This window comes from Danio aesculapii, chromosome 16 (assembly GCF_903798145.1).
Source record: "Danio aesculapii chromosome 16, fDanAes4.1, whole genome shotgun sequence".
NCBI classification, from domain to species: domain Eukaryota; kingdom Metazoa; phylum Chordata; class Actinopteri; order Cypriniformes; family Danionidae; genus Danio; species Danio aesculapii.
Window position 1 is genome coordinate 43,386,314 of NC_079450.1, and position 12,777 is coordinate 43,399,090.

The window sequence follows — 12,777 nt, forward strand, 5'->3', positions numbered from 1 at the left end:
TAGAATGTGTAATCTTTACTTGTTATATTCCTTGAACGCCAGGCATCAATTACATTAAGTTCTTTTATGAATGTATTTAATTCACTAAGTTGGTGTGTGACATTCACTGCCGGACCTGAAGACTTGTCAAGAAATGGATTACATACTTGATTAAAATCTCCTCCAATGACTAGATAATGATCTTTGAAATCTAGAATTGTTTTTGTCAAAATTGATAAGAAAGTAGGATTATGGTCATTTGGAGCATAAATACAAGTTATACAAAACTTATTATTATTAATAACTACACATACATAAGCCATTTGACCTGTATTATCTGACCCAATATCTTCAATATGAACTCTAAATTTTCTACTAAATAATATTAGCACTCCTTTTGTTTTATTTTTTGCAGAGAAAGTTGCTTCTTGATCGCGTCAAAAGCCTTACGTCGAGAAGTCGTCTCGGGACTGTAATCCGCGAAAAAGTACAGATTCGATTTGGTGTGAGTTGGTGGAGTTTTAAGAGCCCTGGCTTCAGATTCCCGCTTTTTTAAAAGAGAAATATATACAACGTTAATGCACATCAGTAACTCACCAGTAACTTATTTAATGCATGTTCCTGTAAGAAAACATTGCAAATAATTGGAAATTCGGCAACCGCAATAATCAAATCCTTGGGAACAACTGTGGTCGGAACCAAAGTTCACAGTGACTGTGCTCTCTGGACTTCTCTCAAGCGGTGGACTTCTTCATTTCGATTGCTTGCCGCCGAACCACATCACAGCTCATTACCATAAAGTTAACTTGATTTCAACTCTCCTCGACTCCCACACTGGCGAACTGCTCCCACACTGCTACTTTGACGCTCTTGCCGCTTTTAGTGTGAATGTATGGTAAGGCTGCATTGATTAAGGCAACCAGAGCCAGGAACATATCCCAAAAGACATTTTAATTTGAACAACATCTACGCTAATATTAAACTATTTCTTCTTTTCCTGAGTTCTCCATAATTCTAGACCGGGACGTATCCAGTGCAAATGCTGTGGCGTTCATAGAGGAGTAAAGAGCGTGAGACTGATTTCTGAAAGACCCCAGTGACAGACGAGTCTCCAAATTGATCCCATGGGCCAGCTTGAACACTTGCCGATGACTTACTTAGACCTGCAACTTGTGTGCCAAGACTGCAGCTCTTCACAAGAAGTTTGGCCAGAGGAGAAATGGTCACCCCAAACTGAGCTTGGTTTCTCTCAAGGTTTTTTTTTTCTTCACTTTTGTCAATTGGTATATGTTTTCCTTACCACTGTCACCACTGGATTGGTTTAGGACTTGAGGAGCTGAGCATTGATGGATTTGCTCTTCAGTGTTTGCACTTTCAGCAGTGAAATTTAAACTACACTGAACTGAACTAAACTAATCTGAATTTCAACTCTGAAAACTAAACTGATGCAGTTTCAATTTACTAGAACTTCTATGTTAAGCAGCTTTGACACAATTTACGTTGTAATAGCACTATTGAAATAAAGATGAACTGAACGAGGCATTGTGTATGTGTTTTAGATTCGCATAGCTGCATTGTCATGGTTCATGGATCCGTGTTCTCATTTTGTTGTTGTGTTTGGCGAGTGGGTGTGTTTGTTTACCTTTCTTTGACAGCATACGTATCAGGTCAGCTGACTCATCAGCGTGCACAGCTGCAGCCTGTTACTACTGGCTATATAAAGAACCAGCTTTTTATCTTTGGCATTCAGTCATTCATGTTGTTATCCTGTGTTCCAGGTCCCAGTTGTCTTGTTTGGATATATGACTTATCACATGCTATTATTTGTTCTGAACCATCTGTAATAAACTTTTACTTGCAATTGGATTCCTGTTTTCATCCCCTCCTTTTGTGACAGAACGACTGAATCAAATCAAGGATCCAGCAAGTTTGCCACGACCAAACTGAGGCACAAATGCTCAACAACAATGAAGCCTTAAGGACTCTCGCTAAACAGGTTTCTGATCTTACCTCAGTAGTGCAGTTCCTTCAGGCAGAAAGACATCTGGTGGAATCCTCCAAAGCCAATGTGTCGGCAGTCGAATCAGTTCCAGTATTCACAGAGCCTTGTCTACCCACACTGGCATTTTACTCCGGTGAGCCCAAACGTTGTCACACTTTTCTAGCCAAATACTTACTGTTTATTTAATTTCAGACCTCATCATTTCCCACGGAAGCGTCCAAGCTCGCATTTGTCATCACACTGCTCAGTGGCAAAGCAGCTTTGCGGAGAAGGACCGTATGGGAGAGCAAACTTATGTGCTGTTCATTATTTAGAGTTAACTGTGGAATTGAAGAAAGTCTTTGATCAGGCTGCAGTGGGTAGAGAAGCGGCCCACTTGCTTGCAGAATTACAACAAGGAGAACTGAGTGTGGCTGAGTATTCCATCCAGTTTCGCACACTGGGCGAAATGTCCCAATGGAATACAGTGGCTTAGTAGGATGTCTTCCTTAATGGGCTGGTGGATGAGAGACATAATAGATCAGTTCATTTATATCTATCTGGATGACATACTGATATTTTATTCTTCTCTCCAGGAACATGTGCAACATGTCAGACAAGTGCTTCAGAGGCTGCTAGAGAATGGTCATTATGTCAAGGTGGAGAAATGTGTATTTCATGCACAGTCTGTTCCCTTTTTTAGGGCATATCATGTCGGTCGAGAGAATGCGCATGTATCCAGAGAAGACCCAGTCTGTGGTAAATTGGCCGACCCCAGATTCCCAGATGGCCCTGGAGGAGTGGCGACGTTGGTGGAGGGTTCGGGGGTACCTTTCATAGTCTGAACCAATCACAAGAATTTGGAATATATTAAGACTGCTAAAAGATTAAACTCGAGGCAGGCACGGTGGGCATTATTTTTCGGTTGTTTTGATTTTTCCATCTCATACCGACCAGGCTCTAAGAACGTTAAGCCTGATGCATTTTCTTGCATTTTTGACCATTCTGTGCGCACGCCGGCTCTTGAGTCCATTATTCCCAGTAGAATGGTCATCTCTGCTGTTTCTTGGGAGATCGAGTCGAGAGTTCGCACTGCTCTTGAAAGGATAACGCCTCTGTCCGAGTGTCCACTGGGTTGGTTATTCGTGCCAAAGTTTTTACGGTCCGACGTCAACCGGTGGGGTCATTTTTCCAGATTAGCTTGCCATCCAGCGGTGAATCGAACTTTATCTTTGATTAAACAAGGATTCTTGTGACCACTTATGATTCATGATGTGAGCGATTTTGTTTTGGCTTGCTCCGTATGCATTGTTTGTAAGACTTCTAATCATCCGCCTTCTGAGCTCTTCTAGTCCTGTCTGTGCCTTCGAAACCCTGGTCCCACATAGCGCTAGATTTTGTCACTGGACTCCCGCCTTCCAGTGATAAGACGGTCGTTTTGACTGTAACTCTGCCCAAATTACCCTCAGCCAGAAAGACAGATGTTGCTGTCATTGATCATGTCTCTTTTGTATTCATGGCCTGCTGAAAGATGTGGTTTCTGACAGGGGACCTCAGTTTATCTCCAAATTCTGGAAAGAATTCTGTCATTTACTAGGGGCCACGGTTAGTCTTTCTTCTGGTTCCCATCCTCAGAGTAATGGTCAAACGGAGAGAGCCAATCAGGAACTTGAGTGTACATTGTGATTTTTGATTTCTCAGAATCCATCCTCCTTGAGCCAGCAACTCTCTTGGGTTGAGTACGCACAAAACTCATTGCCAGTATCTGCCACGGGCCTCTCTCCATTTCAGTGTAGTTTAGGTTACCAGCCACTCATTTTCTCAGACTGGAATTTGAAGTCACGGTCCCCTTTGCTCACGCTTTTGTCCAGAGGTGCCAACGCACCTGGAGACAGGCTAGGTTGACCCTTCTCCAGGGAGTTGATTGCACCAAGGCTAAAGCCGATCGCCACTGGCCTAAACCTCCCGTTTATGTTGCCGGTCAAAAAGTGTGGCTTTCATCCAAGAACATTCCACTCCGTACTATTTGTAATAAACTTGCTCCTGAATTTATCGGCCGGTTTAATGTCACTAAAATTGTTAGTCCAGTGGCAGTCCGCCTCAAATTGCCTCCGGCATATAGGACAGTTCATCCTGTTTTCCATGTCTCTACTAACGATTTTAGTGACATTAAACCGGAAGAAATAAAAAAATTTTGAAATTTAGAGAAATTAAAGCCCGTTTCTCATACGGCCATTAATCCGACCGCCCAGGTCCCAATCCCTCCCCAGCCCACCACATCGCGTAGATGGGTGAGACCGTTTATTTGGTTAAGTGCATAATGGACTCGAGAAGGAGGGGGTGTGGATTCCAGTACTTGGTGGACTGGGTGGATTAAGGTCTGGAGGAGAGAAGTTGTGTATCTGCAAGAGGCATATTGGATCGCTCACTTATTGGTGTTTACAATCGCCAGATAAGCTCCCTGAGAGCGTCAGGAGGAGGGGTAATGTCACGGTTCATTGATCCTTGTTCTCCTTTTGTTGTTGTGTCTGTTGAGTGAGTGTGTTTGTTTACCTTTTTTTGACAGCACGTGTATCTGGTCAAGTGACTCATCAGCATGCACAGCTGCAGCTTGTTCTGAACCATCTGTAATAAACTTTTTCTTGCAATTGGATCCCGGTTATCTTCCCCTTCTTTTGTGACATGCATAACTAACATGCTCTGTACTGGACTTTAGACCAGCTTTTAGTTGGTCAGTGTCGCAGTTTATTTCAGTTTCTCAAAAAAGCAATATAACAATGCTCATTGACACACCTCCTTTACAGACGAGCATGCCCATGAGTCCCCAAAGTGGTGCAAATGGGTTTGCTATTTAAACAACATGACACAAAATGTGGATAAGACAGTTGCGCTGTTCTGAAAATTGCAACAAATTGCGCGATACATGCCATGTGTGCCGGGTGTATGATAAATCCCTGTGAGTTAAGTGGAAAGTTAACTGCTTTGGGGCTTGCAGACATTGATTTGAGCTCCTGTCAGTTGTCTTTGGAATGGAAAAACTATTAATCTGATTGCTCAGTATAGTATGAGTGTATCTAAGCACAGACTTGAGTGTGATAAAGCAGAGGGTTATGTATATCGAGAGTGATGAGTGTCCATTTTGGCTACTGTGTATGAAGCTTCCACCTAAACAGTACAAGCTTAGGCAAGCTTTGATTAAAATGGAAGAAAGGGAAATTATCAGAAAATTGTGTAGTGAATCTGCTTGTTTGCTTGTTAATGTTTGGAAAAAGAATGTTCCTTTTATGATCCCGTTTTACATGTTATAGCACATAATTTGATTAAAGTCATTGCGACACCACGCTATCCATGATTCCTCTGGAGTTTCAAATAACTTCAGGTGTTTCATTTTTAATATGTCGCATTTAACTGCAGTTTGGCACTTTCACTTTAATGCATGAACATTTCATACATGCCTCCTGTGACAAATGGATGAGAGTATAAACTGCTGGAAGAGTATTGCTTTAATGGAATTTGATACTGCTTACCATATGGGGAAAAAAAACTCTCCGCATTTCTCGCTGGTTTCTGTGGTCCTTTACTGACTCGGTAGGTGCAGAGAATAGTGTCAAACTGCTGTGTGTGGATGGACTATCCTGTCGCAAAATGCAGCAAAATTCCTACACAACAGTAATAGTTTGATTAATGTTGTTTACATGTATGTACTGCATGGAAATATTGCAACTAAAATAGATATACTCCACATGTCTTAGTCCGAATTCTGTTTAGTTCAATTATGACTTTAGTCTGATTAAAGTAATCAAAAAATCAATAAAAAAATAATAGTAGCTCTTAGACTCTTAATCAGAGTATTATTTTAATTATATTAAAATTGGATTATTGGTGTTCATGTAAACGTACTCACTGAGATGAATGTGGGGAGGGAAAGGAGAAGAACTAAACTTAAATTAATCTTTAAATAAAATCACCCTGGGAGTTACCCAGGGAAATAACTCAGTTAGAAAAAAGGCACATAGGTTTGTTTCCCTCAAAAACATGAAGAAGAGACGTGGTTAAACTATAAAAGTACAAAAGCTTTATTCCAGTAATATATTGTTAATGTTTAAAAAAAAATTATGAAACAAGAAAACAATCAGACAAACTATAACCAAAACACAAGATCAAAATAACAACAGGACTGAGGTTCCTACTGACTGGAAGAGTGACTTTACCCAGGCACACACACCACAAAGCACTCAAATCACACGATCAAGCACTCAGTGTTCTACAGTACACAGTAAAGAAGCACCACCACCAGTCTGGAACAAGACGGTCATCAGTCAGGAAAAGCCTCAGTTCCTGAAATAAATAAAAAATATTTAAATAAACTGAAAATTAACTTAAATGCACAATTAGTACAATTTGACATCATAAAGTGGGTCTACCAGGTGAACAATTTACTTTCCATTATCTAGTTGAGAGACACCTACAGCTTAAGATAACAGCATCTCACATCCAAACACACTCTGGATCTAAACACCATGATGATAATAATGATACTAATAAAAATTTAGAAAATCTAAATTACTTAAGAAATGCTCTGCATAGATTCAAAAAGAAAAGAAAAATCTAATTTAAATAATGTTCAGAAAACACAAAAACAAAAGCAGAGCACAACCAACACAAATCAATACACATACAAAAAAAAATTAAGCAGAGCACAAATTTGTGGCACAGTAGGAATTAAACGTGCAGTCCCCTTTAAACATTGACGGTGATGGCGTCACACACAGCTGTATGACAGCCACCAACAGCACAGGAGTTAGCAGTAGCAGCGTGGGAAGAAGTGCAGTCGCAAAAGCCAAGACGACCTCCGAGAACAAACGAGACATTAGCGGGAACTATGAAAACTAGTAGAGCGAAAAAAAGGGAGAATCCTAAGGAAGAGAGGCATAACTAAGTCATTAAAATTTTATAATTTAAATAATAACCCCAATCATAATGGTGCCTTGTTGGTCATGCACGGTAATACAAGATGCAGGGAATCATAAATGGCATGAAAAATGCATATTAAATGCCGGTAAAACATATTACCCTGTCCAGTTAAAAACATTACTACATACCTGCAAGCGTGAACAGTCATCCAAGCCACCACAGCCCCCAAAAAACTTGACAGCTACACAGGGCACTATAACGCACAAAGCAAGATTCAATGCTGGCCCATTCAAACAAATGAAAAATCCGTTTCAAAAAGAGCATCATGCATTTACCTGTAGCTTAAAATACGCACACCAAACAAAGCCCAGAGTCAGACATGAGGTATCCCAACAAAAAACAATCAGGCTTTAAAATTGTGGTGCTACCTGACAATTGGATGATGCCAATGTCAATCAGATAACCTTGGATTAAAATTTCACGGTATTGTGATTACTGCTCTAAAATAGGCTCTTTTTAAATGTCTGAGTAAAAAAACAACATTTTTCCCCTTTGAAAACTATTTTTTTTTTTTTTTTTGGAAAGATTTGAAGTATTTTGGAGCAGTAAACATGTCAGGCTAAATAATTCAAATGAATGATTAACTTCTGCTGTTCATTAGTTTCAAAAACACAGATTTCTTTACAATTTAAAAGGGCATCTTTGGATATCTTTTCTGCTGAAGATACTGTTGTCCTAAGAACAAACAAAAAAGTAAATAATTTTTTTTACACATACCTTAGGAATGGTATTACAGAAAATTGTGGGGGTTTTAAATCCTTGACTTTGCCAAACTGCGGTATACCTTGAAAACGATTATTTTCCCATGCCTAACCATCACATCCATAAAGGTCGATGTTCATGGTAATGATCTGAAGTCAGTGAGATCTTTGTTCAGGAGGAAGATTGATGTGCTGGATATCTGAGAGAGAACAAAATTGTCCATATTATTAAACCAGCAGAAGATAGGCTTTCTGAGGAAGACAGGATGATGATTTCTGTAGGACACCTTACTCTTCATCTTTTTATGGTGGCTGATGTAGGACAAGGTTTTCAGCACTTCATCTTCTTCAGAGTTTAGATTCCTCTAAGCTGAAGTCTGAAAAATATAATATACTATATTAATGTAATCACTTTTTTGGGCTTAAGAAAATTATGCCATGTTTATCATGTTCGTTCTCTTCCTCCTTGTGCTATTCTGTATTCTGAGTCTCTTGCAGCTAAAACGGAACAATTGTTATAAAGTTAAAACTTATCAAAAGTTTGGAGTCTTTAATGTCATTGGAAGAAGTCTCTTCTGCTCACGTCATTAAAACAGAAATAATGTGATGTTTTAACATTTTAAATGTTTTCTATATTAATGCTTCTTGCAAATCAAAGCTCTATTTCTTACGGTGGCCGGGAAGTGCAAAACAACATTACAAAGTGTGTAACACTTTTACAAAGCTCGAGACAAATTTACATTTTGGAAAACATTTTTACTTATCATAAGACACATTTACATAGGAAAAACGATTTTACCAAGGACGAAACAAATTTACATTTTTGAAAAAAAATTTACAAGACGCAAAACACTTTTACAAATCCCGAAACAAATTTACAATTACAGATTCCCTACGGAAAGGGAATATACCACCTACCGGAAGTGACGCGGAATGTACCACACACCGGAAGTGACGAGTGAAGCGTAGTTGTCGTTGGTGGTGAGAGCGGTTAATTCGTGTTGTGGAGCAATGGAAGTTTATGGTGGCCGAACAAAAACTGCGGTCGAGGAATGTTTTGCCCGTTTTGTGGCAAACACATGAGTACTCTAACGCGGTTTTGTTTTACGTGCGGAAACACCTGGGACGCCTCGACCGCCGGACCTTGCCAAGCAAGGTAAGTTGTAATTTGTTATTTTTTAGTGTAGCAAAACGCTAGCTATCTGAAGCCATGTGAATAAACCAGTAGTGCTAATAATGATTTTTTTGCGGTTTATATTTTTCTGCTTTGAAACGGAACTCTGTCCATTTCAGCAGAACAACCATGCCCATCATACAAACGTTTCATGGAGTACAGAAACCTAAAGTCAAATGAACGGCAATCTTGTAACTATGGCCCAAAAGGAAAATACAAGCCTAAAGAAAGAAAACAAGTCCAGGTAAGTTGTACTGACCATCCTATAAAATTTTGTAATGCTCTCTATATGTGTGTATGTGTATATTTATTTTACCTATGTATAACGTTACATTAATTAAATATCTTTTTTATTTTACTAGATAAATGTAGGAGTGATGGTGCCACATGGAAGTGATTTAAAACCTCTAAGGGGGAAAACACTTCCCTTATTTACAGACGCCGACGTAGCAGCACCTGATCTGCTAAAACATGCTGTAGAGAAAATAAGAACATTTAACAAGGACATGCCAGAAGGACCTTATGTACTTTTGTATCCAGACTGCTCAGAGGTGGACTATGTGCCTGGATCAGACAGGCCATTCAAATTGTCAGAATATAAAAAGGAAATAGGAAAGGCATATGCCAGGATCACTTTTTTTATTTGTCTAGAAAAACACTATAAAAGAGGTTGGTGGATCTCATGAATCATAATTTTTTTTTTTTACATATTTACTGCTGGAGTATAGATAATGTTTGATTTATTTTTTTCAGTGGATGATACCTCAGACTCGGACTCCGACTCTGAAATTGTCATCACAACAAGGAGCACAGCTGAATTCAATCAAGCTGACACTTTGGTACATCAGTTATTTATTTTTTTAATTTATGTTTGTTTGTAGTTATTTATTAGATGTACATTGGATTTTATACATAAAATATTTGCCTTGGTCAACAATTTATTGGAAAAAATGTTAGTTTTGATTATTTGGCAGTAACTATTATACAGTATTACAGGAAACCATCCAGCTTTAATATATGCTGTATGTGGTAATGGAACAGTAATGGAGCTGTTGAAAATTATTGATAATTTTACCCGTTTCCTTTTAGGTTTTTGAACCACAAAATCAAAGTACTCCCAAACTCAAACTGGAAGATGAAAGGTAGGAACTTTCAGCATGTATGGGTTGAAAATATTTTTCTTTACTTCTTTCCTGGAAATAATACTAATAACTCGTTTCTTATTGGGCTACAGAGCTTTCACTACCAGGCAAAGGGCAATTACATTTTTTTTTTCATTTAACTCGCAAAATTGTGATAAAAGTACTAGCAGATTTTTCACTCCTTTTTTACATACACATTTTACGTTTATATTGCTGTTTTAGAGATGTTTTACCACTTTTGTTTTGCTGGAAATACAGCAAGACTGCACATAAGCTCCATGTTGCTACATGCTGCAGACTGTTTCTGTAACTGGCTGAGGTGCCCCCTCACACCCTACCTAAAGGACCCACAACTGCTTTACTTAATTTACCTGCTAGACCTTATTGGTGTGTCCTAAAAACAAAACAACAAGCTCTTGCAGGGGAATAAACACAAATGAGAAATTAATCAAAACATTAAAAAAAAAACATGTGAGAATGAAGTGGGGGATGTAATGAGAGATTTTTTTTTCTAGTGTTAATCAACCAATAGGAATCTTGGGTGTGTCTTACATGATGTTTACATGATTTGACTGTAGGTTTTAAGATATCCAAAACACCCACTCTAGCCCAGAACACCTTGGCCACTAGAAAAGACCCATTGCCTCTCATTACAGTTGAGGTCTGGTTGTTAGAGAGTTGGGCTTGTAAGCAGAAGTTTGCTGGTTCGATTCTCGGTGCCAGCAACCAATGACTTGAGCAAGGCACCTTACCCCATTCACTCTACAGCTACATCTGTCCACTGCATACTACTTGTAAGTCACTTTGGATAAAAGCATCTGCCAAATTAATAAATGTAAATTTCATCGGTTTGATTCATAGATGAATGCTAGATGTCAAATTGCATGATGAACTTTGCTCTGATGAACTTGAAACAGAAAATACCATTTGTGTAATGTCATGTATAACACAATTTTTTTTTTACATTAACTACTACATTTTACTCAAAACTACATTATAGCCTTTATCATAGAGCTAATAATTTTTATAATGTTTCAGAGATGCTCCAAGACATTCATCAACAATTCAGCCAGGACAGGTAATAAGGCAGACTGGCATCATGACATTTCTTGCTTTCAGTGTTGCAGTCTTTTCAGTCTTTCATTTGTTTCAGACATTTTAATCTTTTTTTTTTCAGATAACGATATCTGATGATGAGGATCTGGATTCACCTGAAACGGGTCCAGAAAATACTTCTTGCTACAGGTAAAAAAAAAAAAAAAAAAATCATAATGGCTGACATAATTGAAATTTATTTTACTGATTATATGAGGAGGACATTTTTGTTTATAAGATGTTTTAACATGAAAATAATAAATTCCCAACAGTAAATACACAGACCTGTATTCACCAAATGTTGAGCAAGAAGACGAAGAGCCAGTTGCTGTCAATGTGAATAATTTCCAACACACAGCAATGTAATATGACAGACTATAGCACTCCTGTTTTTTCACTGTACAATAGTTCTGGTATATCTGGAATATAGACAAATTAAGTCACTTTTTGTCATTACAGGGAGGAGACGGACATTACATTACCTGACATTGTAGCAAACCTGTCACTTCCTATTGATCATAAAATGGTCAGCCGGTTAAACATCTCAAGGGCTAATGTTTGGGATGGTGTGACGCTTTGCGCCGGATAGCCAGTAAAAAAAAGAGCTTCGAGACGATATTATCATTTCAGACTCAAACCTTTATAGTCAGCCTCCTTCAGCGTCACAAGAATTACAATTCAAAACACAAAATAAAAGTAAACAATATTTAAAAGTAGAGCATTTTGAGGAGAAGAGCAGCGCACACACTCCTTTCTCCCTCTCCTCACACACGCAGACTGCCTCCCGCAGCGCAAACGCTGGGGGTTTGGGGTGCAGCTCTTAAAGGGCCACACACATACATAATGTGATACATACACATAGTAGTGGACGTTACAGATTCCCCCCTGGAGAGAAAAGGCTGTCCCCAGCCGTACACAACATAAGGACAACATTTGTATGTTCAACTCCATACATGGAAACTGAATTACAAAAAAACCTGTTCAATGTCACACATACAAGGGCATATACTAACATACATGCTAGTAAAAATCACACATTACTCTGTATGCTTATAAAGGTCATTCTTTTACAAAGGAGTGCAACAAAACATTTCTGTTAGCAGATGAACATTAGTAACAACTTTATCAAACGTATCAAAAACATACAACAAAATATAGGTAAGTATATATACTCATAGTACCATAAACTCCCATATAACAATAACATCTACCGCTTAAAGTCAAGTCTATTAGTATGATAGTCATTCGTCCATTTCTTTTGTGACCAACCTGTGGTAACTCTTGGATCATGTCTAGGTCTTAAATTATAACAATGATTTTCCTGAGTATTATCAGTGTCATGGGGATCATGTGTACGAGTGTCAAAGTCAACAACAGGGGCAAAATCATGTCTGTCACACGTGGATACCAGGTCATCAGTGTCAATCAAGTGATCAATATCAACATTTGATACATCAGGTAAACAAGAGTTTACATTTTGGGATAGAAACACATTGTCTACATCAAGTATGTCAGAGTCATATGAAAACCCATCTCGCTCATGTACTTTATTGTCAGGTCTGGAATGAAAAGGTTGCATGTTTACAACGTGAAAAACACCAGCATCCTCCCCTGTATCCAGCTTCCGGAGTCTGTAGTTTACGTCAGACAAAACTTGAACAACACAGTAAGGACCAGAATAAAGTGGTGCTAACTTAGCTGTGAAATTTGCTAGCGCGTCAGACTTTGGGT

At 38.6% G+C, this 12,777-nt stretch overlaps 1 long non-coding RNA gene across 1 annotated transcript; it reads left to right on the plus strand.

Moving 5' to 3' along the window:
• The first annotated feature begins 9,578 nt into the window (after positions 1-9,578).
• On the plus strand, positions 9,579-11,034 carry LOC130243002 (uncharacterized). The gene is made up of 3 exons (XR_008839115.1): positions 9,579-9,648; positions 9,899-9,951; positions 10,990-11,034. It is a non-coding gene; the product is annotated as an uncharacterized LOC130243002 (long non-coding RNA).
• The last annotated feature ends 1,743 nt before the right edge of the window (positions 11,035-12,777 follow it).